General features: G+C 40.0%; 1 pseudogene; it reads right to left on the bottom strand.

Moving 5' to 3' along the window:
• Positions 1-722: 722 nt before the first annotated feature.
• Positions 723-25753, bottom strand: LOC139174778 (zinc metalloproteinase-disintegrin-like MTP4; annotated as a pseudogene).
• Between the last annotated feature and the right edge of the window lie 2075 nt (positions 25754-27828).

The raw sequence follows: 27828 nt of genomic DNA, 5'->3' as shown, positions 1-27828 counted from the left end.
ATTAGTGCTACAGATAAAAAGAGCAGCGTGCTGATTTAGCCTTGTGGAAGTTTATCTGATGCATTGTTTCGTCAAGATCGTGGTTTTGCTGTTTTGCTATTTCCCTGTTCAAGACTGTGTGTGGACTTTCTGGACTTTGGAATTGGACTCAACTTCCCAGTTATTGGGTGAGAAATTGGATTACATTGAACCTGTGCCTTGTGTGTATCAGAACATCCCTTTGACATTTTAAAAGGGAGTTTTTCCTGCTTTTCTGTTGATAAAGACTTTTGGTTTTCCTTCTATTGTGTGGTGTGTGTCTTCCTGAACTAATCGCCCTGTAATTACGGGCGGTTGGGGCATGCCGGCGGAACAGTAAATATATGTTGAAAGCCAAGCACTTGAATTTGGACCATGTGACTATTGAGATTCTGCAAAGACCCATAGCAAATCTCTTCTTGCAGTGTTATAGCTTTGAGATTGATAAACGAATGGTTGTAAGTCAAGGACTACCTATACTTTCTCATACAATCTTTTAAAAGAATTCCTGTGGCACTCCTTTTCTATTGCATTGTAACCCAAGAAGGAAAACTCAGGAAAATTAGCCATTCAGAAATTGGCTCACATTTCTGTTGTTTTAGCCAGGTGATAGAATCTGGATCCGTACAGATGTTGACCTGAAAACATTTTTTTAATAATTCTTTAATATTGTCATTAACATAGCAGATAATAATTTAGACTGCTTACTTTGGTTCACATGGAATGTTTCTATCATTTTCCTTTCTGCAGTAGGCATAGTTATCGCCTATCTGGTTGAACTGAAAACAGTCATATGGGGCGACTTTTCCCTCTGTAAGTGGAAAAGTAAAAGCAAAACAAATAGTACTTGAATGTGACACCTGCCAGCAGGATTGTCAATCACCACTACGTGCCACCTGACACTTTTAATTTGAGGCCCAAAAAACTTTGTTTGGCACATTCTATAATACAAAGCCTCACTGTAACACCCAATTATGATGATGATAATAATATTAATAAGGTTAATGTTAATGTTAATGTTAATAATGTTAATGTTAATGTTAATGTTAATGTTAATGTTAATGTTAATGTTAATGTTAATATAATAATAATAATAATAATAATAATAATAATAATAATATCTGCCGGCATGTGAGCTGTTGCCCTAGCTTAGCTCCAGTGCTCATGTTCACACTGGTCAGCTGATTTTTGGCTCACATGGAGGCTCTGGGAGGGTGTTTTTGGCTTCTGGGGGGCCTCCGGTGGGTAGGAGAGGGCATTTTAGCTCTCCCTGGCTCTAGGGAAGCCTCTGGATCCTGGGGAGGGTGAAAAACGGGCCTACTGGGCTCACCAGAAGTCAATAAATGGGCCATTTCTGGCCTCCAGAGGGCCTCCAGGGGGGCAGGGTATTATTATTATTATTATTATTATTATTATTATTATTATTATTATTATTATTATTATTATTTAGATTTGTATGCCGCCCCTCTCTGAGGACTCGGAGCAGCTCACAACAGAATACAACGTGACAAATCCAATATATTAAAAAACACATAAAAAACCCATTATTAAAACCATACAACTCAGTCATACCATACACAAATCTACAATAGCCGAGGGGTAACTCAATTACCCCATGCCTGGCAACATAGGTGGGTTTTGAGTAGCTTACAAAAGGCAAGGAGGGTGGGGGCAATTCTAATCTCCCCAGGGGGAGTTGATTCCAGAGGGCCGGGGCTGCCACAGAGAAGGCTCTTCCCCTGGGTCCCACCAGACGACATTGTTTAGTCGACAGGACCCGGAGAAGGCCGACTCTGTGGGACCTTATCGGTCGCTGGGATTCATGCAGCAGAAGACGGTCCCGAAGGTATTCCGGCCCGATGCCATGTAGGGCTTTATAGGTCATTACCAACACTTTGATTTGTGACCGGAAACTGATCGGCAACCAGTGCAGGCTGCAGATTGTTGCCGAGACGTGGGCAAATCTGGGAAGCCCCACAATCGCTCTCGTGGCCGCATTTTGCACGATCTGAAGTTTCCGAACACTTTTCAGAGGTAGCCCCATGTAGAGAGCATTGCAGTAGTCGAATCTTGAGGTGATGAGGGCATGAGCGATGATGAAGAGAAATCTCTCAGTTTCCCAGAAAAAAATATCTCCTTTATATGAAAGGGAGGAACTTATTTTCAGCTTCATTTTTCAACCAAAATCATACTGAAAATTTTTGGATAGTTTGCCATTACATTCATGGATGGTCAGCGATAAGAATCACATCTCCCAACATCTGTTTCTGTAATTTCTATGCTAAATTAAAATTAAAATTCAATCTCAGGGATTGAAAACTCTTAGCAAACACTCCTATGTTCAATCTCCATTATCTCCGATTGACAAAAAGTAAAAAGTTGAAATAAATTAATCAGTGATCCTAATTAATTCTTAGAAGAAGGGCAGAATACTAAGCCTATGACAGGTTCTTGATGTCAATCATTGTGCTTCTCCAGCAGTATTGGCTTGCTTCACAATTTGACATAAACAAAGAATATTGGACAATAATTTTGAGCTGGCACTGTAATATACAATGTAGCAGTCTATCTGTGACATACAGTACACACAAACACAGTTCACACATATTGTCTCAGGTTTTGGTCCATTTTGTGAATGCACGCACAACCCACGAAAGCACAATCCCCTAAAGTCAGCCTTTCTAGATTTTTGCTCTACATACAACTGCCATTATCTTTGACCAGGGGTCCCCAAACCTTTTACACAGGGGGGCCAGTTCACTGTCCCTCAGACTGTTGGAGGGCTGGACTATTAAAAACAACCTATGAACAAATCCCTATGCACACTGCACATACCTTATTTTAAAGTAAAAAACAAAATGGGAATGTGCTATTTAGAGGGGGGGAGGGAAGAAGTCTGAAATTCATATACGTTTATGTTTTGTTTTTAATTTTCTTGTGTTAACATCTGATTGTAGGTTTTCTTGGCTTATAGAAAAATGTATAAAGAAAGAAGGAAGCACTTTGGCATAATGGTTAATAAGTTAGAATATAATTGGTGTACTAAGGAGGGAATGTAATTAAAAGAAAATGAATGTAACTGGATGACAAAATTAGAAAAAAAACACTTTTGCAACTTTTTGGATGATTGATATTAGTTACTAACAAAATCCCGCATTTTAGTCATAGAAAATTAGATGGAACCCTGTGTTGTGTCAATCACCCACGGGCCGGATAAATGGCCTCGGCGGGCCACATGTGGCCCACGGGCCATAGTTTGGGGACCGCTGTCTTTGACCATTGGTCATGTTCTCTACAACTAACTAGAGCTTTAAACCAAAAACATCTGGAGGACTGAGCTTTGAAGCCTCCAACCAAAGAACTTCAACTTGAAAAATTATGTCATCTGTACAAGGGAAAATATATGTGATCAATAGCAACAATTGTCTCAGTCTTTTATAACACCCTATTTCTGAAATCCTAAGGTTGACTTACCTGGGCCCCAGAGAGCAATACATTGCTTGAAGAAGGAAGGACACTTTCCATTGTAGCAGTAACCAACGTTGTTTTGGCATGGTTGTCCATTCTTTTGGAAGCGATCCATGGGACACTCAGCAGATTGACCAGTGCAAAAATCAGGTATGTCACAGTCATCCTTTGCTCTCCGGCATTCTACTCCTGCTCCCTTAAACTGTGAGCGAGAATGAGAAATACTCTCAGCTATCACTCTTTAAGGATCAAAGAACCAAACCATGATTCACAACTCAATTCAAAGCCTCTTTTTTATCTGTCTTGAGGATTACCAAGATGGGCTCCAGGTCTTAAGACAATTGTGCATGGTGTCTAGAAGTCCCAGCCTAGAAGTCCCAGGCTGTCCTACTTGTTATGAGGAAGTGACTGCCTTGAAATTCTCAGTTCCTAAAATACAAGTTCAAGTAAACTGGAAGAAGGGGCTATATAATAATAATGATGATGATGATGATGATGATGATGATGATGATGATGATGATAATAATAATAATAATAATAATAATAATTATTATTATTATTATTATTATTATTATTATTATTATTATTATTATTATTATTATTTATACTTGTATGCTGCCCCGCTCTGTAGACCCGGGGCAATAGTATAAAACTAGAACCCAATAAAAAGTTATTTAAAAAGACAGTCACAGTCATACAAATGCACACCATTCATAAAATTGGCCATCCAGGATGTAAATTTATGGCCCCCAGGCCTGCCGACAAAGTCTGTTCTTTGTGGCCTTATGAAAGGCCAGCAGGGTGGGAGCAGTATGGACATCGGGTGGAAGTTGGTTCCATAGAGCCGGACTCATAGTTCCCTCTAAGCTGAGCAGTGAGCAATGGCTCACTTAAAAATCATCATCAACTCAGAGTTTTTCAAACCTGCCCAGAAGCTGAGAGGGAAAGAGTGCCGCCCAGTCCCGAAGGGACTGCCGCTCAGACACTATACTTTTCCGCCCCCCCCCCCCAAAAAAATTTAGAGGGAACACTGGCCGGACTAACCTGAATTGCTTAGTCAACGGGACCCAGAGGAGGCCAACACTGTATGCTCTTATGGGTCTCTGGGAGGTGGTATGCGGTAGGAGACGGTCCGGTAAACAGTCTAGCCCTGAGACGTATAGGGTTTTTTTAGGTAATAACCAACAGCTTGAATTGTGCCCGGAGACTAATAGGAAGCCAGTGCAGCTCGTGGGGTGTTATATGCTCTCGCAGCTACATTCTGGACTATTTGCAGTCTCCGAACACTTTTCCAGGGTAGCCCCATGTAGAGCGCTTTGCAATAATCAAGACGGGAGATGATGAGGGCCTGAGGGCCTGTATGGAGAGCCTCCTGGTCCAAGTAGGTCCTGGTCCATATATCTAGTCAGAAGCAGCGTAAAATCCCTCCAAGTGTTAAATAAATAAAGTCTAATAAATAAATTAAAATAAACAAGCCTTACCTGACATTTCTCACAACATTCTCCATCTGCACATTTTGCTCCAGGTTTCAGTCTACAAGATTCACAGCAGCCATTTGTACATTGCTGAAAATCAAAACATACCAAATGGTGTCATAGGCTTTTCTGCTTGTTCTCTTCTAATTTCAAAGAGAGAAAATGTCAAGGAAAAGGATATTTCTCCCATGTATTCCTTCTTACGGGTTCATGCTGAAAAATGAATGTGACTAAAATCACATCCCTGGGTGATTGTTATTTCAAATGCATAGCTATCGGTATGTGAAACAGACTTATCTGCTGTATCCAGTGATGAGCAGCAGCCGGAACGGTTGGAAATCCCATGCTGCCGGTGGAAACGGAGCATGGAAGCTTGCTCCATTGCCGCCAGGTATGCACGCGCCATGCACATGCAACCGGACCGGTTCTGGTTAAAAATTAGCAGGTCTTTTTGCTTCTGCGCATGCAAGTGGGTGGAGGCATGGCAGAGTGGGCAGTGTAGGGGGGGAGCCAGCACGAGAGGCGCGTGGGGCGAATGATGGCAAGTGGGTGGCAGCCTGGCAGAGTGGGCGGTGGGGGAGGAAGCCGGCGCGAGAGGCGTGTGGGGCAAACGGCGTTGAGTGGGCGATGGCATGGCAGAACAGGAGGTGTGAGGGGGAAACAGCAGAAGGCAGCAGCGAGCGGGCACTTACCTTGTTTTTGCCTATTTCTGGGTTCTTTTCGCTTATGCACATGTGCAGAAGCTAAAAAAAATCCGGAAATCTCACATGTACTCATCCACACATGAGATTCGGCTTCCCAAAATTTTGCCCTTATTCTATCCACTGTTGACCTTTCCTGATTCCTAAGAGGTCAGTAAGGTGCACCAGCATGCCTTCCATCCCCTGTCCTAATGTTTCCTTTTTACTTTTACTATTGTTTCCTTTTGTTTCCTAATGTTTCCTTTTCCTTTTACTATTATCATGTATATAAATATCATTATATCTTTATATACCACCAATATGTACTTGACATTATAAATAAATAAATAAATAAATAAATAAATAAATAAATAAATAAATAAATAAATAAATAAATAAATAAATAAATAAATAAATAAATAAATTTACTTATTTATTAGATTTGTATGCCGCCCCTCTCCGCAGACTCGGGGCGGCTCACAACAATAATAAAAACAATGTATCACAAATCTAATATTAAAAAGTCTCTAAAAACCCCTTATTTAAAAAAAGCAAGACATACACACAACATACCATGCATAAATTATATAGGCCAGGGGGAGATGTCTCAATTCCCCCATGCCTGTCGGCAGAGGTGAGTTTTAAGAAGTTTGCGAAAGGCAAGGAGGGTGGGGGCAATCCTAATCTCTGGGGGGAGCTGGCTCCAGAGGGTCAGGGCCGCCACAGAGAGGGCTCTTCCCCTGGGTCCCGCCAGACAACATTGTTTAGTCGACGGGGCCCAGAGAAGGCCAACTCTGTGGGACCTAACTGGTCGCTGGTATTCATAAATAAATAAATTATAAGTTTTGAGAGGAATCAGCTGACGAAAATACTAGGATAGATAATGTGGCTATGTCAACAAATTAAGGGTTTTCAATAGGGAAATATTTTCTTGGAGTGATAAATCACACATTTTTTTTTAAAAAAATGTTGACTTTCCCAAATGGCAGTAAGATAAAAGTTCTTTATTCCTCTATAAATGTTTCCCAATTGCAAGGAACTGCACTGCACCCTGATCCTAAATCAAACCAACCTCTTTTTTGGCTCATGCCCATTTTTGAGAAAGGTCTCGGAAGTATCCTTGTTCATAAATAAACTTACCTCTGGAGAGCCACAGTCACATTCTTCTCCACGCTCCACAAGGCCATTCCCACAAATTGGAGATGTAATAATATCTTTGCTGAATGGTTTGTTGAGAAGACATTGTGGAGTAACTTCAGAGAGATATGTATAATGAGCGGTCAAACTACAAAGGCTGAATACCGTAGGTGGTTCATTCCTATAAAAAAATAAACCAATATAAGTGTTATGCCAGGCTTCACGTTACGAGCCCCAATTAAGTCCGAGATGTAAATTCAAACACACACACTGTTGTAAAGTAAACAAAGTCAGTTTATCAATAGAAAAATATTGTCCAAACGCACTTTAATCAGCCAAAGTGCTCTCCCACAAACCACAAGCCTTGAATGCTGTGTAAAGCAAAAACAAAAGCAAAGCAGATAAAGGCAGCTGTGAAGATGTCACAGCCACCCCTCTTCAAGAGTCCTCAAGCTGTACTTAACTGTGAATTAGTCAAGGAGTCCTGGTAAAATCCCGAAGCTGTCCAAAATCAAACAATACTCGTGTCTCACCAAACGGATAATCTCCCACACTGAGAGGCAACAATGCTGGCAATTTATCAGCAGCCCCATTAGCCTAATTGCTCCAGCCACAGGTGTTGTCTCTTATTTTCTATAATACTTGCGCAGTTGTTCCCTTCTTGTCATAAACCTGCATCTGCGAGCATCTATGAACCCCTCTTCCTCTGAATATAATGATGATGACTCACTAATGGGGTCATTAGCTAATGGGCTGCCTGTAACAACCTCATCATCCAATCCTGATTCACTCCCAGAATCTTCCCTTGACACAGAATATTTACTGTCCAAAACTGTTGGCAGTAAAACCGGTCTCTGATAATGGGAGGATTCTCCCAAACCAACCCCCACAGTCCTCGGAGCAGGAGCTGGCCCAGAGCCAACCACAACAATAAGGTCATGACATCATCCATATTTGAACCAAAACCAAAATTCATTGCAAAAACATATTGTTCTGCCTGACTGGCTCAGGCAATGCGTAATAGTCCAAGGAAAAGAAATCAAACACACACGTGCTCTGCTAATCAGCAAACTTGTATTAAATAAACAAAAAAGGGTTACTCAAAACAGTTCTTAGTGTCCAAAAACAATGAGAGTGCAAGGCTTACTTCAGCTACATACAAAAACACAGGAAAAAACAAACAAAGACAACCTGGAATGAGCAAAGACGTTTCAGGAGTCCTTTTGAATCTTTGAAGCAAACAGCAAGTCCCAGAGTTTTCACCTCCCACTTGTCTGAAAAGAATTAAAATAGGACCTACTCTCTTTATACTCTACATAAACTATCTCTGTGACAATATTACAAGCAATTGTGTTCTCTTTGCTGATGATGTTAAGCTATTTAATACCTCCAATAATACTTCTACCCTTCAAAAGGACCTTGACCATATAGCTGAATGGTTTAATAACTGGCAACTGCAAATCTCATCCAACAAATGCTCTGTTCTACACATTGGTAAAAAGAATCCAAATACTAAATGCACACTTGGACAAACTGAACTCGCAGAAGACCCTCACTCAGTCAAAGACCTTGGAGTACTCATTTCCAATGACCTAAGTGCCAGAGCCCACTGCAACAGCATTGCCAAAAAAGCACTAAGAGTCACAAACTTAATTCTATGCAGCTTCTTCTCTAGAAACACCGATCTACTAACCAGAGCATACAAAACATTTGTCAGACCAATTCTTGAATGCAGCTCACCTGTATGGAATCCACACTGCATAACAGACATTAATGCAATTGAAGGAATCCAGAAATACTTTACAAGAAGAGTCCTCCACTCCTCTTCACGCAACAAATTATCTTACTCCTCCAGACTTCAATTACTATGTTTGGAAAATTTACAGCTACGCCGCCTCTGAACTGATTTAATTGTTGTTCATAAAATCATACATCACAATGTACTACTTCACCTTTAACAACAACAACACAAGAGCATGCAATAGATACAAACTAAATATAAATTGCTCCAAACTAGACTGCAGAAAATACGATTTCAGCAATAGAGTAGTCAACGCCTGGAATTCACCGGACTCTGTTGTTTCCTCCCCCAATCCCAAAATCTTCAACCTTACATTATCTACAATAGACCTCTCCCCTTTTCCAAGAGGTCTGTAAGGGGCGTGCATAAGTGCATTTCGTGCCTACCATTCCTGTTCTAATGTCTTTTTATCTTTTCTATCTCTACTTTATACTTATATTATGTTAAACATACTGCAATGCAATACTATATTTGTATGACAAATAAAATAATAATTAAGTAAGTAAGTAAGTAGGTAGGTAGGTAAGTAAGTAGGTAGGTAGGTAGGTAAGTAAGTAAGTAAGTAGGTAGGTAGGTAGGTAGGTAAGTAAGTAAGTAAGTAAGTAAGTAGGTAGGTAGGTAGGTAGGTAAGTAAGTAAGTAGGTAAGTAGGTAAGTAGGTAGGTAGGTAGGTAGGTAGGTAGGTAAGTAAGTAGGTAGGTAGGTAGGTAGGTAGGTAGGTGGGTAAGAAAGTAGGTAGGTAGGTAGGTAGGTAAGTAAGTAGGTAGGTAGGTAGGTAAGTAAGTAAGTAAGTAAGTAAGTAAGTAGGTAGGTAGGTAAGTAAGTAGGTAGGTAGGTAGGTAGGTGGGTAAGTAAGTAGGTAGGTAGGTAAGTAGGTAGGTAGGTAGGTACGTAGGTAGGTAGGTAGGTAGGTAAGTAGGTAAGTAGGTAAGTAAGTAAGTAGGTAGGTAGGTAAGAAAGTAAGTAAGTAGGTAGGTAGGTAAGTAAGTAGGTAGGTAGGTAGGTAGGTAGGTAGGTAGGTAAGTAAGTAGGTAGGTAGGTAGGTAGGTAGGTAAGTAAGTAGGTAGGTAGGTAGGTAGGTAAGTAGGTAGGTTGGTAGGTAGGTAGGTAGGTAACTAGGTAGGTAGGTAAGTAAGTAGGTAAGTAAGTAAGTAGGTAGGTAGGTAGCTAGGTAAGTAAGTAAGTAGGTAAGTAGGTTGGTTGGTAGGTAGGTAGGTAGGTAGGTAAGTAGGTAGGTAGGTCGGTAGGTAGGTAAGTAAGTAAGTAGGTAGGTAGGTAGGTAGGTAAGAAAGTAAGTAAGTAAGTAAGTAGGTAGGTAGGTAAGTAGGTAGGTAGGTAGGTAGGTGAGTAGGTGGGTAGGTAGGTAGGTAGGTAGGTAAGTAAGTAGGTAGGTAGGTAAGTAAGTAGGTAGGTAAGTAAGTAAGTAAGTAAGTAAGTAGGTAAGTAAGTAAATAAGTAGGTAAGTAGGTAAGTAAGTAGGTAGGTAGGTAGGTTGGTAGGTTGGTAGGTAGGTAGGTAGGTAGGTAGGTAAGTAAGTAAGTAAGTAAGTAAGTAAGTAAGTAAGTAAGTAAGTAAGTAAGTAAGTAAATAAATAAATAAATAAATAAATAAATAAATAAACAAACAAACAAGTAAATAAATAAATAAATAAATAAATAAATAAATAAATAAATAAATAAATAAATAAATAAATAAATAAATAAATAAATAAATAAATAAATAAATATTTTCATGAATCCTTACCCAGCTTAGGTAGTCATGATGCATGGGCCAGATTGGCAAGTGCAGTACTCCGCATCATGATCCATGCCCACAGTATGACCCATCTCATGAGCCATTACAGCTGCCACAAAAAGTGCCGTCTTGCTGTGATCCTGAAGAATAGAGAACATTTTTGTCTATTGTTAGTCCAGCAAAAGAAATCAAAACTCAATCTAAATATTACTAGCACTGAGCTGAAACCTTTGCTCAAGGACCTTCTAATGAAAAAAAAAATCAAATAGTTGTTAAAAGAGATCAATAATTCGAGAGCTGGGATTGGATTTCCTGCAAAAAAAAAAAAATTCCCCCTTCAAAGCAATATACTGCAGTTTACTCAATATTTTCCTTTGAGTAGCTTAGACCACTACAATAGCGATCATTGTAGATGACCAGACTGGGCCTGGAGGAGGGATTAAATAATCATACATCTGAAGTCCCTTCCTGACCACGAGATCGAAATTCAACCTACATTGAATTCCTGTGACTTTTATTTAATGCCAATTTGTTTTGGCAATTAATCGTTCAGATTATTTTAGAGTTGGAACTTGCAATAAATATTTATATTCATTATATTCATGCTGGAATCCTGATTTCCCCCTCTCGGCAGTCATAAAGTGAATGATACGTTCATACGTTCAATTGTTAAGGAAACCCATATGAGCTGGTCTTTGACAGAAACCAGTAGTAAACACCAATTTCTGGCAAAACTATCATAAATCACAATCACATTATTGAAGAGTACTGCAAATGGCCTTAAATGCAGACTGGTTGCTAAAGGTCCAAAATGCAGTCACTCAGCAAAATTTCAAAATGAAATTGTAAGTAGATTTTTATTTTTATTTTTTTTGGGGGGGGAGTCTATGGTAACTTTGAATGGTCATTAAGTGGCCAGTTACAGGGTGAAGACTATCTACATCAGAGGTCTTCAAACTTGGCAACTTGAAGACTTGTGGACTTCAATTCCCAGAATTCTCTAGCCAGCATAGCTTGCTGGAAAATTATATGAGTTGAAGTCTACAAGTCTTAAAGTTGCTAAGTTTGAAGACCTCTGATCTCAGGATTCCTCCAGCTCTTCTAAATGCATGTGTCCTCACCAAGCCTCCAGAACATTCACAAATACTTGCATCCAGAAGAAAACTTTAAAGCCCTGAAGGAATGGAGGAGATCAAAACCTGAATAGTTTTGGACTGAAGTTATCTGTAAGTTTTAGTAATTAAATCAATGCAGACAGACAGGTGGATGTAGATCCACCTGTCTGTCTGCATTGATTAAATTACTAAAACTTACAGGTAACTTCAGTCCAAAACTATCCAGCAGCTTTTGATAAAGCTAAAATTTTCAGACTGAATTCCTAAACAGACATAAGAGAACATTGGATCTTCTAAATAAAAACAACTTTTTTAAGCAAACAGGGTTGCCTCATTTTGCCAGAATTGTAACTCTGCTTATTAAGGCTTTACAAAACTTTATAACTTCCATGTGATACTTGTTTTTCTTCTATTGGAACAAAGTCTAAGATAATGTTTCTCAGTAAATATATAATAACATCTTAACTAACATGGTTTTCTTACAGGGTTAATTACCGGTAATAGCATTTTAAAGCTGATTTAGTAGTCTCCCATTTTTAAAAAATATACCTGTATATTAATTCAGCCATATACACAATATAGATTCTAAATATTTTGGAATGAAACTGGTGTTTCTAAGAATATGGTTCAGAAGCCTTGTTTGGAAATATTGCACCATGTTTTATCCTGTTCATTGGTCAATTATGACAGTTTTTCTTCAACCCCTGCTGATCCCAAAAATTATAACTTATTGTCATCTATGGATATATACAAAAAGCTCATACAAAAAACCCTAATCTACAACATGTCTAGAATGCCATCAATTGAGAAAGGACCTGAAGATGTCAAATTCACGAATAAATGTGGATGAAAATGGTTCAAAAATGAGAAGACTATGTGTAAGAAAGTATGTAAGTTTTAATTGATATACTTTCTACCTACCTGAACAACTCCTGCAGAACTGTCAGGTTCACACATGGATTTGAAGAAAGCTACTCCTAAGCCCCCGTCATAGAGGTCAATACCCCTGTAAGAAAGCAGGTAATAGTGGGAATACAATTTATAGAAATGGAAGCACACCACATAGCTTGGAGCAGTGTTTCCCAACCTTTTTTGAGCCGCGGCACATTATTCATATTTTCAAAATCCTGGGGAACACTGAACGGGGGTGGGTGGGGGGGGTGGCTAAAGAAATGTTTTGACAAAAAAAAATCTTCCTCCATTTCGCTCTATTTCTCCCTCACTCTTTCTCTCTCTTCCTTCCTTCCCTTCTTTCTCTCTCTCCATCCCTCTTTCTTTCTTCCTCTCTTTTTTGCTCTCTTTCTATCTCCCTCCTTCCCTCCCTATATGTCTTTCTCTCTCCCTTGCTCTCTCTGCCTCTCTTGCTATCTCTCTTTCATTCTCTCTCTTTCTTTCTTTCTCTCTTTCTCTCTCTCTCTGTCTCTCTTTCTCTGTCTCCTTCTCTCTCTCTCTCTTGCTAGCTCTCTTTCTCTCTCTTTCTCTTTCTCTGTCTCTCTCTCTCTGCCTCTCTTGCTATGTCTCTCTTGCTCTGTCTCTCTTGCTCTGTCTCTCTTGCTCTCTCTTCCTTTCTTCTCTGCGGAGGCCGGCGAAGGTTTTTCTTATTTTAAATGTTCCGGGTGGCAGGGGGATGCGGAGCCCGCACGCACACACCCCCGACATTCCAAATTCTGCCTCAGCTGTGAGAAGAACGCCTGCCCCGCCTGTCCTGCAGCCCTTTCGCTGACAGCCTGGGACAAAAGCGCTCCGTGAAGGGACTGCAAGAGGGGCTGGGCGGGTATTAGCAGCCGGATGAGGAGGACGAAAAGCCGCTGCAGCCACCCCCAATCCCCCCCCTTCCCTGGGTGCCTTCCAAAGGCCCCTGGAAAAAGGCAGGAGGTAGCAACAAGGCGCGAGGACAAGCAGGCAGCTTGGCGGAGGGGAAGCACTGAGGGGCTCTCCTCCTTCCCCACCCCCGCGCTTCTCTCCCGCCCTGGCTTTTGCTTTGCCCGCAGATTTCCCCGCAGTTCAAAAGGAGGCAAGAGGTGGCCTGGATGAAATTGCGGGGAAATCATGGGTCTTGCCTCCCAAGGACAATTCCATCTGTCCGTCCATTACCCTGGGGGGAGAATCATTGACCCCCTCAGAGAGGGTCCGCAACTTGGGCGTCCTTGGGCGTCCTCCTCGATCCACAGCTCACATTAGAGAAACATCTTTCAGCTGTGGCGAGGGGGGCGTTCGCCCAGGTTTGCCTGGTGCACCAGTTGCGGTCCTATTTGGACCGGGAGTCACTGCTCACAGTCACTCATGCCCACATCACCTTGAGGCTCAACTACTGTAACGCTCTCTACATGGGGCTACCTTTGAAAAGTGTTCGGAAACTTCAGATCGTGCAGAATGCAGCTTCGAGAGCAATCATGGGCTTCCCTAAATATGCCCATGTCACACCAACACTCCGCAGTCTGCATTGGTTGCCGATCAGTTTCCGGTCACAATTCAAAGTGTTGGTTATGACCTATAAAGCCCTTCATGGCACCGGACCAGATTTTCTCAGGGACCGCCTTCTGCTGCACGAATCCCAGCAATCAGTTAGGTCCCACAGAGTGGGTCTTCTCCGGGTCCCGTCAACTAAACAATGCCGCTTGGCGGGACCCAGGGGAAGAGCCTTCTCTGTGGTGGCCCCCGCCCTCTGGAACCAACTCCCCCCAGAGATTAGAATTGCCCCCACCCTCCTTGCCTTTCGTAAGCTACTTAAAACCCACCTCTGCCGTCAGGCATGGGGGAACTGAGATACTCTTTCCCCCTAGGCCTTTACAATTTTATGCATGGTATGTCTGAATGTATGTTTGGTTTTTACTTTAATGGGTTTTTAATTGTTTTTACTATTGGATTATTGTGTATGCTGTTCTATTATTGTTGTTAGCCGCCCCGAGTCTCCGGAGAGGGGCGGCATACAAATCCAATAAATCAAATCAAATCAAATCAAATAATATTGATAATGACCAATATCCAACACTGAGGTTACCTACTTTGGGTAATGAAAGGTCTGGCAGAAAACAAACAAATTCAGACAGCACCCCTTCTCATAATCCTCCGCTCCTGTCCAACCTCCTTCCCTCTGCCCACAATGAGACTTACGTGAGTAACTGAGCAAGGTCATTCCTTTTGCGCTTCAATAGATCTGAATGTCTCCACATTGCAAAGGCTCTCAAAGTGGCGTCTGATGATCCAGTGACCAAAATCTTATCTTTATCTGACCAAATTTCTAGGCCAATTAAGGCTACTGTAATATTCAAACTGTAGTAAATCTGTGGAGTGGACATCAATCAAAACCCCAAATTTATTGATAAATATTTCAAGACTAAAAGGCAAATTGACATCGGCACCTACGGGATGATGAAATGGAATAGATTTGGGGATCAGTAGAAAAGAAATCTCTGTAGCTTGGGGTTTAACTGTGGGGGTCCTTCAGCTAATAAAATGTCAATAACTCTACATATTGGGGGGTAATTATTATAACAATTATTACAATATTATTGGGGGATAATATTTCTCCTGATTAATAAATAATAATTCATTAACCAGAAGAAATAGGTAAAACAATAAAGAAGAACCTGGTGATTATTGTCTTTAATGAAGAACAGAAGAGGAGGAGGACTAAAGGAAGATTTGACCCCACTGATATTCCTGTTGTCTCCCCGATTCTAACTGATGAACAGCCCTGAAAATGTCAACAAGGCTAATAGGACTGAAATGAAGCCATTATTAGTGAATGAAATGCCACAGTCCAAGTCAAAATGGTTCCCTCCCTCCTACTTTCTTCTTACAGGTCCTCTTCATAATCAGTTGAGTTTTACATCTTCTAACTTTCAAGGTCAGCAGATTAACCACAGCCTTGAAAGAATTCAGCTACAGACGGACTGAATTCTTGTAACATTTTTGGACTACATTCTCCCAACACAGTGGCTACATTCACATAAGAGGCTAATTAACCTAATTATTGAATTGACCCATTTTCTGACATTTGCTGCACTCGAAACAACAAGTATTGACATTCCTGTATATCTCCTAGCTCTCTTTGCCAGGTTAATAAGCTTGTTATATGAATACAGTGAAAATCCAGGACAGACGGAAAGATTTAAATCCAAATAAAGGAGAAACAAACTTTTGCCATGTTCTCTTACCTGATTTAAATTATTGATACATTCAAACACTCTCAGTTGTACAATAGTGTGATTGCTGCTGTACTTCTTGAACTACAAAAAAGAAAAAGATATTTTTAAAAAAAAATTAAAAAGAATATGTCAGAGAAAGGAAGAGATTTTAAAATAATTCAATATGTTCATTCAGACAAAAATAATAAATCCTTATGAAGCAATCCAGGGATTCCTTTTCTCCTGATTTCTTAACATACATTTGTGCCGTTAATATATTAATACAGTGGAACCTCGGCTAACGATCACAATCCATTCTGGAATGTTGGTTGTTAGCCGAAATGTTTGGTATCCGAAACAATTTTCCCCATAAGAAATAAAGGGAATAGATTTAATTGGTTCCAAGCCCCTGTTGACTTGCTATTTTCTTCATTTCTTATGGGGGAAATTGATCTCTCGTTTATAGTGGCTGTTCCATTCCAGGACCACCCGTGATAAAGAATTTCTTTCTCTCCCCCATACACATATTGTCCCTCACTCCCCCACTTTCCTTACCTCTTTACCTCTTGTCTCTCTTCCTTCGTCTTTCTCTCTCTCAAAGCGTCTCTTTGAGTACAGTGGTGGCACCAGCGGCAGCTTCTCTTCAAGGACAGTGGTGGCATTGGGGGCCTGGGCATGGACATGACGTTCCCGGCACTGCTGCTCCTCAAAGGGAAGCTGCCGGAGCTGCCTCAGTAGCTGCCGCCGCCACCACCACCCCGCTGGTCCCGGCAGTGGTGGTGGCGGTAGTGGTGGCAACTGCTGAGGTGGCTCTGGAGGCTTCCCTTCGAGGAGCAGCAGCGCCAGGAATGTCACATCCATACCTAGGCCCCCGCCGCTGCCACTGTCCTCAAAGAGAAGCCACTGGAGTTGCTTCTGCCACCACCACCGCTGTCCTCAAAGAGAAGCCGCCACCACCGCCGTGACCAACAAACTCAGTGCCTGCCTTGTCAAAGCCAAAGCGATGCTTTGCTGCTTTGCTGGCGAGGAGATGAAGGCAGAGAGACAAGAGGTAAAGAGATAAGGAGAGGGGGCAGCAAGGGACAATGGGTATAACATTTTGAATAACAACCAAAAATTTCTGTTAGTTATCTGAATTTTTGTTCGATATCCGGTGCAAAGTTTTAACAAACTTTTTGGTTGTTATCCAAAATGTTCGCTATCCAAGGCATTCGTTAACAGAGGTTCCACTGTATTATTAACTTTTCAGCACCACATATGAGCCACAGTGGTAGAATGGTTAGAGTGATGTACTGCAGGTTATTTCTGTTGACTGCTGGCTGCCTGCAATTTGGCAGCTCAAATCTCAGCAGGCTCAAGGTTGACTCAGCCTTCCATACTTCCAATGTGGGTAAAATGAGGATCCAGATATGCAGACACTGTAAACCGCTTAGGGCTATAAAGCCCTCTGAATCGGTATATAAGTGTAAGTGCTATAGTTATTGCATCCTGGTTAGAGAAAACTTTGGTCAGAAAAGTCATAGATAAGTATTTTTCACTAGTCATCCTATTTTTCAGGTTTTGTCAACTCAGATAAACAAATAGTGCAAGAATATTTCAAAGAAACCCACAAAATTAATTTAGATGTGAATCTTAGATATCAACCAATCATAGCACTAAATAAGAAGGAGCACCATTGAACAGAATGTATCATATATGGAGAGGTATTTGCAAATCTTGTATTTTGGTGGAAAATCAGTGAATTAACAAAAAATCCATATTGTATCTTCACAAGAAAAGTTTTATAGGAGAAAAAGTAGCTTCCATTTATGCAATACTGTAAATAATTTTACATGGAAACGGAATATTACTGGTCACACTGCTAAGGAAGAAGAAACTGAATTTAAATGACATCCATCAGAGACCTGAATAGATTTACAATAGTATTAAAAGGAGAAACTTAAACTAGTGTCTGGGAATTCACAGGCTCTTTTGAGCTCATGAACATAGTTTTATATTTTGGGGCAGGGAGAAAATGTATATTCGGAGATACCCAAATAGTTATTTTACATATTTTACCAATGCTGCATTGTTGCTAAGTCAAATGTGGATCTTACTCAGGGTGGGTTTTGGACTGGTTTGCCCAAATTGGTAGCAACCTGCTGGTGACATAACCATGATATTAACAAACCAGATCTATTAACAAATCAAAATTCATACATGTCCAGACATACATGTGGAGGAAACCAATTTCAAATGCACATGTTCATGAAAATAAGTTAAAATATTTCATCTTAGGGAAAACCTGTGTAAAGCAATAGTATAAATAAAAATAAATGCTGCCAGGCAGGGATGCTATAATATATATTAATATTTCAATGTAATTAACCCTGCTATTCTCCTCGCATTTACTATAACCTTGTGATCCTCGGGTTATATATGACCCGGACTAAAAAAAAAGGTTGGTTTTAGCTACTGGAATACTAATTTGAACATTTCTGAACACAATGAAATGAAAACTGAAGTGAAAAAATTAATGCTTATTTGTTTATTTTGCTCAGAAAAGCCCAGCCCCCCTAGACACAAATAAAATGGAATAATATCCAGAATACTTGCCATGAGGTTGTCCACAACTAAGTAAATTTCAACAAATTTCTTGGCATCCAAGTATTGCTTTTGCTAAACAGAACAGTAAACAAAAGTTGTTTAGACATGTTAGTTCCTGGGAAAAACCTGATGTAACCAAATAGACCTGGCCTGCAATGATATCATGATATGCAACTAGGACAACTTAAGGGAAGTCAATCAGATATTTTGATCCCCTAAACTCACTCTAAATGGTTTGAGACATATATCTTGATGTAATTTTTTTTAAAAATTACTGGAAGATTGTTTTAGACGTCTCGGGTACAAGAAATAAGAGCAACATGGTTCATTGCTCAGAATAGTTTATGTATCCCTTGTTCCCCTATAGACAGGAGTCTTGCCAGGCTAAAGCACACTTTGCAGAAACATTAGAAACATCCTGTTGAATGTTTTAGGGAGGATCCTTTCTGAGCTTCTTTCTGCAATCCAAAAACTCATTGCTGATCCCCCCCTGGGATAGAACCCTTCTGTCGTGCACCCCAGTGTCACATTCATCACACATTCCGCATGAAATACTCCTACGGCTCAATCTGAACCTGTGAGGTTGCATCAGCTGCCTTTATTCCCTGGGAAAGTGAACTCTTGTTTGTTTGTTTGTTTGTTTGTTTGTTTGTTTGTTTGTTTGTTTGTTTGTTTGTTTGTTTGTTTGTTTGTTTGCTTGCTTGCTTGCTTGCTTGCTTGCTTGTTTTGTTCATTCGTTTGTTTGTTCGTTCGTTTGTTGATCCCAGAACTATTAGGTCAGATTGCCAATTCTAGAGGGCAGTTCATTTCCTTGCTGTCTGACATCAACTTTCTTCACTCTGCTGCACAAGATCCAGTTCGACCATGACATGACATTGAAACTAGAGCATTCAATGGGTAAAATAATGGACCGATTAAAGATATTGTCATACTATATAACCAGAACTTGCTGAAGATAAAGAAGCACAGGAGCCAAAAATCCAGCCATTGGCTGAGCTGTAGATTTCAGTTTTGGTATCTGCATTTGTATTTCTGGTATTCCAGTGTAACAACAACTGTTGCTCCAAGCTTATCATACTGACGGTGAATCAAAAAGTACTGCCATTTTCTTTATTTCAGGTGAAGTTTCCCTCTTATGTTATGTTATGTTAATATGTATTATAATACTATACTTGTTTGACAAATAGATAGATAGATAGATAGATAGATAGATAGATAGATAGATAGATAGATAGATAGATAGATAATATAGCTGAAATTCTTCCAAGCTATAAATGATTATATCATTTACATTGTGAAATATTTTGCTTCTTACTTTTCAAGTTTGTAACCACTCAAGGGAAATTCAAAATGGCTGCCCACTTAGAGTTGCATCAAAAACAAAAACGGCGATTGAATTCCTTGTTGCTGAGGGGAAAAACCCTGTGAACAATCACAGACCGTTACAAAATGTGTTTGAGGATAATACTTTAGATTATAGCAATGTATGCAACTGGGACCATCGTCTGAATGATGAAAAATTGGGAACTGTGAGCGATAAACTGCAGTGAAGAAGTGACTCAAAGAACAGTCAACAAAATTTTATGAGGCAGGGATACATGCTATCATTTGAAGGTTGAGAGAAACAGTGACCATATTGACAAGGAAGGATGTGATCCACAGAGGACCAGCTTCATTTTGATGTACATGTTCCTGTGTTGCTACATGTTCCTGTGTTGGTAATTATACATATCCTAAATAAAATGGCATTACTTTTTGACTCGTATTATAACAAAATAAGATAATGTTTTCAGCCACCAAAAAGAAGGAAGCAACTAGGATTTTGGATGTAATTTTTTCCCGCCTCCAATAATGAAGAAAAAATTTGGAATATGAGGATCATATTCATTTCAAACCGGTTTCAAACCAGTTTCTCATTCTACCCCAAGTCCTCTTTGCATTCCTAACAGAGGGATCCAATTTGATAATTTGATTAAACTTTCTAGACTGATTCAGAAAGATCAGATGCTTTCGACATTAAATTAAATAAAATAAATTAAGTTAAGCTAAGCTAAGCTAAGCTAAGCTAAGCTAAGCTAAACTAAACTAAACTAAACTAAACTAAACTAAACTAAATTAAATTAAATTAAATTAAATTAAACTAAACTATTAAATTCATTTTGAACCAAATCTCCAAACTAAGTTTGCATGGCGATAGAAAATGATATAAATCTGGAATATGTGTTTCCTGTTCATGGAGTTTCCATATTTTATTGGGCAGTGTGGCTGCAATACAATTTTAGTAATTGAGGTTCCACTTCTATGAATTATTTCTAAACACTATCAGAGAATTTCTCTTTACTTTACAATTTAGAAACGAGTAAATGAATCCCTATTCTCTAACCATTATGCATACCTGAGAGTTTAATATAAGACTTACTTCAGGAGTAACCATTAACTGTTGGCTCTTTTCAATGGGCTTATCTGATTCCCAGGTAGTCTGGGTTACTCCACAGGTTTTGGGGGGCCCATCCTCTTTTTCTATATTTTCATATTTGTAGACTGCATGGGCTTCACTGTTGGAAAACTTCAGGGGTTCAATAAAGTATATCTCCCCTTGATGCTTGAAATGCCCTCTGTGAAAACAATTTTAGAGTTTTTTTAAAAAGGTGGTCAGAAATGAACAACCAATGGAAGAATACATTTGCAGTACCGGATTGAATATGTTATGCAGAATGACATTATTAAAATGCAGAATTAACAGAGAGATGGATAAGCTAAAACTGTGATGGAGAACCTTTTCTCCCTCTGGTGCCAAAATTGCATAAGCATGCACACTCATGCATGCATAAGTGCCCATACCCATAATTCAATGCCCGGGGAGGGCGAAAAGAGCTTCCCCCGCCCCCCTGGAAGTCATTTGGAGGCTGGAAATGGCCTGTTTCCCAATTTCTGGTGGGGCCAATAGGCTCGTTTTTCACCCTCCTCAGGCTCCAAAGGCTTCCTTGGAGCTGGGGAAGGGTAAAAATGCTCTCCCCATCCCCCTGGAGGTTCTCTAGAAGCCAAAAACGCTCTCACAGAGCCTCTGTGCAAGCCAAAAATCACCTGGCCGGCACACACATGCATATTGGAGCTGAGCTAGGGCAACAGCTCGTGTGCTAGTAGATATAGCTCCATGTGCCACCTGTAGCACCCGTGCCATAGATTTGCCATCACTGAGTTAAAACATATGGTGAATGGTTGCAGGAACTCTAATGAAGAGAAGGAGTGGTGGGATGCCTTGGGGAGGGAGTGCTAAGAGGCAAGGGGGCAGCAGGGGGTGGTAAGAGAGGCCAGGGATGGGGCAGGTGGTTCGCCGATCCTGTCCCTGTGCTGCCACCCATGCCCACCCAATTGCCTGCTCACCGCTTTTTTGGCCACTCTTTTCATGGTGGGGGTTGAGCGGGCCATGAGATGGGCATCTTACTGGAGTTTTAACAGTTCCGTGTGCCTGTTGTCCAGTCCCTTTTAAGGATTGGGACTAGTGGTGGGATGGTGGGATGCAGTTTAGGGGTGACCAGCTGGGTGGCAAGAATCTGGCTAATGATAAGAACCTTCTGAATTTTTGGATTTTTACGCAGCTAAGATATTGAGATGGTTGGAGAAGGTGTCCAGAATGGCTCAAGATGGTGTTCCTGGGTGGTGCATGCCTCTTCCTCTACACTTTCTAGCAAAGTATGCAATTTGAAACTTAGTTATCTTCTTTCCATATCCACCTAATGTATGCAAAGTAAATGTAGTCTTGGGAGTTGCTTAATGCTGCAAAAGTCTTTGATTAAACTCAACTAATTTGCATGAACATTGATCCTCATATTAAGTTTGACAACTCCAAGAGCAATGATGATATTTTCATCCTGAATAAAATCAATAAAAGATAAGAAGATAACTTACTTCAAGCCACCACAGGTACTGATGACTGCAGTTGAGTCGACATCATTCTGAATGTAACCATGATAATAGCAGTGATCCTGTATGGAGACAAGAAGACTACATTGGTCAAAGCTTGTTTGTTGGGTGCCTTGATGAGCAGAAGTGCAGTTCCAATGTGTTTCACCATTATTCAATGAAATAATGTGTTCCAAAATTCCAGCATTCCAGAATATTTTGATTCGGGGGAACAGAAATCCTGCTTAGCATTTATTATCCCAAAATGAACATAGGATAAACACAAGTCTCCATTAACCCTGGTATTCTCCTCCCATTTACTACACACATGTTACCCTCTGGGTCCTTTTAGACCCGGAGTATAAAAAAGTTGGTTCTAGCTACTGGAATGGTCTTTTTGAATACTTTTTTCACTAATATACTAATTTGACCATTCAATTCAATCACTAAAACAAATTTGGGTTAACAATGCACACTTCCTTATATAGAACTTGTTCAATATAAGATATTTTGTACATAATACAGCCTTCTTATTTCGTACATACATATTTAGGTTTGCATTTGGTACATACAAAATATTGTGCGAAAATACTCTTGGTTTATTTCACTAAAGTAAAATAGTCTGGATATTACCTCAATTTGAGGGCTTGTTGTAATTTCTCTGCCATCAGGGGAATAATGAGTCTCGGTATAATCTTTTGAAAAAAGTTCCCTGGAAAGAATATAAAAAAGATATCTATGTCAGGAATTAAGTACAAAATAAGATAACTCCGGGACCACCTTCTGCCACATGAATCCCAGCGACTGGTTAGGTCCCACAGAGTTGGCCTTCTCCGGGTCCAATGTTGTTTGGCGGGACCCAGAGGAAGAGCCTTCTCTGTGGTGGCCCCGACCCTCTGGAACCAGCTCCCTCCGGAGATTAGAATTGCCCCCACCCTCCTTGCCTTTTGTAAATTCCTTAAAACCCACCTCTGCCGTCAGGCATGGGGAATTGAGACATTTCCCCCGGGCCTATACAGTTTATGCATGGTATGTTTGTGTGTATGTTTTTGCTTTTTAATAAGGGGTTTTTAGTGATTTTTAAACTATTAGGTTTGTTGTGCATTGTTTTATTGTTGTTGTGAGCCACCCCGAGTCTGCGGTGAGGGGCAGCATACAAATCTAATTAATACTACTACTACTACTACTACTACTACTACTAATAATAATAATAATAATAATAATAATAATAATAATAATAATAATAATAAACTACATCATAAGTCTAAAACTATGGTAGAACAGCATTTTAAGGATATTGTTTGGTATCAAAAGAAAGGAATAGGCATTGCATGCTTTAATAGGGCATAACATTTCCTGCCTAAATAGGAGGTTGGACTAAAAGATCACCAAGGTCCCTTCCAACTGTGTTATTATGATTATTTCGTGCTTTTTATGCTTCAGCATATAAACTCTGATGCAAGTTTAGCAGTTATATAGGGCTGTTAGGGAACATTATACAGATTGATGGGATGTCCTGGAGCAGTGTAACGAATCATTTTAAAATCTCTATTATATTTCATAACTAATGTAGTTTATTCCAGGGACAGACGGTTATGAGCCTTGAATGATCTAAAATCTAAATCGTTATAATCCAACAATGTACATTAACGGTTGAAACAACCAAAAAATTTCAGTTCTGGGATGAGACATAATTCACTTGTTCACCAACTGTGCCCATTTATCCTATACCAATGATGGTGAATTTTTTAGGCACAGAGTGCCCAAATTGAAAGGCACATGCATGGCAGAGGGTAAACAATGACCAGATGACCGTCAGGCATGCACATCTCAGAAACCTGATGAATAGTTGGCTGAACTGGGGCAATAGCATTCATGCCCACAGAGAGGGATTCTGGCTCACGTGCCATAGCTTCATCACCATGGTCCTATACTATAAAGATGAACTGAGTTTTAATTTTCCAGACAAAGCAATGCAATTATTATTATTATTCAATTATGCCTAAGAATATACATTTTCACATTATCTTAGTAAAAAGAACTTCTGCATAACCTACGTATTTTTGTCTAGGTGAAGGACCACTGGCTCTCCATTCACGTTGAATTTATATTGCATGCGATCTTCATACTTGATCTGAAATGCAAAGAGTTCAGGGTTTGGATAAATAAGAGTTCACACACACACACACACAAAATATGTTCTTACCAACTCAACCCCTCTTTACAAAAGAGCCCTTGTCGAAGCGTGGAACTCATTACCGGACTCAATAGTGTCAACGCCTAACCCCCAACATTTCTCCCTTAGACTATCCACAATTGACCTCTCCGGGTTCCTAAGAGGTCAATAAGGGGTGTACATAAGTTATGCATGGTATGTTTGTGTGTATGTTTGGTTTTTATAATAAGGGTTTTTAGTTGTTTTATTAAATTGGAATGTTACATGTTGTTTTTTATCATCGTTGTTAGCCACCCCGAGTCTGTGGAGAGGGGCGGCATACAAATCCAATAAATAAATAATAAATAAATAAAATAAGTGCACTAGTGTGCCTTTCGGCCCCTGTCCAATTGTCTTTCCTTTATCTCATATATCATATATATATTCTTCCTTTCATATATCTTCTCCTCTATTTTTACATATTATCTTTATATATATTACTTCATGTCTATTCTCTTCCATATGTATTGTGTATTGGACAAATGAATAAATAAATAAATAAATAAATAGTGGCATAGTAGTTAGAATGTAATATTTATCTATCTATCTATCTATCTATCTATCTATCTATCTATCTATCTATCTATCTATCTATCTATCTATCTATCTATTTATTGGATTTGTATGCCGCCCCTCTCCGGAGACTCGGGGCGGCTAACAGCAACAATAAAGCAGTGTACAATAGTAATCTGATGTTAGAAATAATTAAAAGCCCATTAATATAAAAAAACCCAAACATACATACATATATACATACCATGCATATAATTGTAAAGGCCTAGGGGGAAGAGGGTCTCAATTCCCCCATGCCTGATGGCAGAGGTGGGTTTTAAGCAGCTTACGAAAGGCAAGGAGGGTGGGGGCAATTCTAATTTTTGGGGGGAGTTGGTTCCAGAGGGCCGGGGCCGCCACAGAGAAGGCTCTTCCCCTGGGTCCCGCCAAGCGACATTCTTTAGTTGACGGGACCCGGAGAAATTATTGCAGGCTAACTCTGTCCGCAACAGAGTTTCATCCTGATGGGGTCATCCTTCCATCCTTCTGAGATTGGGAAAATGAGTACCAGATGGTTGAGGGAAATATTCTGGCAATATAAGCTTCCCAAAGAGTGCTATAAAGCATTGTGGGGTGTTATATAAGTATTATTGCAATTGGTATTGTTCTTACCTTTTGCTCAGATGAACGAGCTTCCCTTTTGGGCAATGCATGGACTTTTTGTGGATACACTACTTCATAATCGTTAACATTCCCGGATTCCAGGATTATAGAGCTCCCTTCACAAGAAAAAAAGAAAAGAAAGGTCCACTTTGGTATGTTATTATATCTTTTTTACATCTACAAAGACATTTGTGTTGCGAATTTAAGTGGAACCCACCCATGGTTGGGTGCAGTCATCTTTTCCCAATAAGAATCTGAATGAGGACACCAAAAAGAGCATCTTACCTTGATATGGAAAAACCGTTAAGCATATAGTTACCAAGAGAGCTTGGATCATTTTGGAGCCTGGATGGGCTGGTGGATAGAGAATCTCTATCAGCTTCGAAGCCAACCTGAACTCTTCTCCTGTTGACTGTGGGAAGCAAGCTCCATTCATGCCCTTAAATATGAAGGTGTTTGCGGAAGGCTTTGCACAATTTCTAAGGTGTAACAATCCTATTGGTGGGCAGGTTTGGTGGGCAGGTTTACAGCTGCCTTAATGTCAACAATTGTATGTGGAAGGGTTCTTTGAAGGCATCCTTTGAAAGAGGGGATTAAGTCGTGACAGCAGAGCTCTTCCTTTTATAATATTTTGTGAGCAACAGTTACTTCTTGGACAATCTAGCATCCTTTCAATATTGCTAGTATTTATTTATTTATTTATTTATTTATTTATTCATTCATTCATTCATTCATTCATTCATTCATTTATTTATCCAATACACAAGTACATAGGAAGAAAACAGACATGGGATAATATAAAAAGGGTGAAAGTGAACTTAGAGGAGAGGATATATGAAAGGAAGAGAATATATAGGATAGTTGAAAGAAAGGAAAGACAATTGGACAGGGGACGAAAGGCACACCAGTGCACTTATGTACGCCCCTTACTGGCCTCTTAAGAACCTGGAGAGGTCAATCGTGGAGAGTCTAAGGGAGAAATGTTGGGGGTAAGGGGCTGACACAATTGAGTTCCACGCTTTGATAACTCGATTGTTGAAATCATATTTTTTACAGTCAAGTTTGCTAACCAAGTAGCTCAATGAGCTGACTTGTAACCTTTGAAAAATGATATTATTGTGGGAAAGACTGAATTCATGTCAACGCGTCTACCTAAAGGATCCTTGACTACAAGAATATAAAAGCTTTCAATTTTTAAGAGACCCCGGGAGTCTTTCTATAATACTTCCATTTGCCCCTCCATTTTCTGAAAAAGAAGATGTTTGAGCTGGTGGTGTAAATCTCAGCTGCTATAGTATTCATTTAATTTCTTTGTAAATAGACAAATATACATAGTGACTTTTCTTTTGAGTCTTCATTGGGACTTACCGTATTTTTCGGAGTATAAGATGCACCCTTTTCCTCCCTAAAAGAGGCTGATAATTTGGGTGTGTCTTATACTCTGAATTTAGCCTTTTTTTCCGAGCCCTAACTAGCTGCTAACAATCTTCAAAGCTCTTATCTTGCAGGCTCTTTCATTGTTTCTCTCTGCAAAAAATGTTTTCCAAGCCCTAAGTCTATGCAGGGTTTTTTTTCCATTTCTCTAACTTATTCTCAATAAGTGTCTTTCCAGTCCTAATCAGGTGCTAACAATGTTCCCAGCTCTTACCCACTTGCAAGCTCTTTCATTGTTACTCTTTGCGAAGAATGTTTTCCAAGCAGGGTTTTTTTTCCATTGTTCTATTTGCTCCGAATGTTTCTTTCCAGATGTTAATGATAGTCCCAGCTCTTATTGGCTTGCAAGCTCTTTCTTTGTTAGTCTCTCCGAATGAAAATTTTTAAAGCCCTAACCAGAGGATAAAATAATGTGCTGAGGCTGACCAGACTAAGGACGCTAGCCAGATGAACACCTGGTAAGCAGATTCTTTTCCCTATTTTCCTTCCCAAAAATTAAGGTGCATATTATACTCCAAAAATATGGTAATTACTGATAATTAATTGGGCTGGACAGAACAATAGGATCTTCTGCTTGGGAAGGGAATGGAATTGGAAGATGTCCCAGGTTCCTTCTATGTCATTTTGTGTTCTGTAAAAGGTTTTTGAATGGTGACTATGAGATAAACCATAGCAAAGGTTTTAGGAACAAGGTGTGTGAGCTTTGGGGCCCATTTATTTTCTTTCAGAACTTCTGCCATCATCATCACCCACAGAAAATTCCAGTTATTGCATAGTTTAAAATGATACCAGAAAACATCAATATTTAAAGCCCTACATGGCATTGGACCAGAATACCTCCGGAACCGCCTTCTACCGCACGAATCCCAGCGGCCGATAAGGTCCCACAGAGTTGGCCTTCTCTGGGTCCCGTCGACCAAACAATGTCATTTGGCGGGCCCCAGGGGAAGAGCCTTCTCTGTGGTGGCTCCAACCCTC

This window comes from Erythrolamprus reginae, chromosome 12, assembly GCF_031021105.1.
Source record: "Erythrolamprus reginae isolate rEryReg1 chromosome 12, rEryReg1.hap1, whole genome shotgun sequence".
NCBI lineage: Eukaryota > Metazoa > Chordata > Lepidosauria > Squamata > Dipsadidae > Erythrolamprus > Erythrolamprus reginae.
Note: the sequence above shows the minus strand (reverse complement) of the source record. Positions and strands in the feature narration are given on the sequence as shown.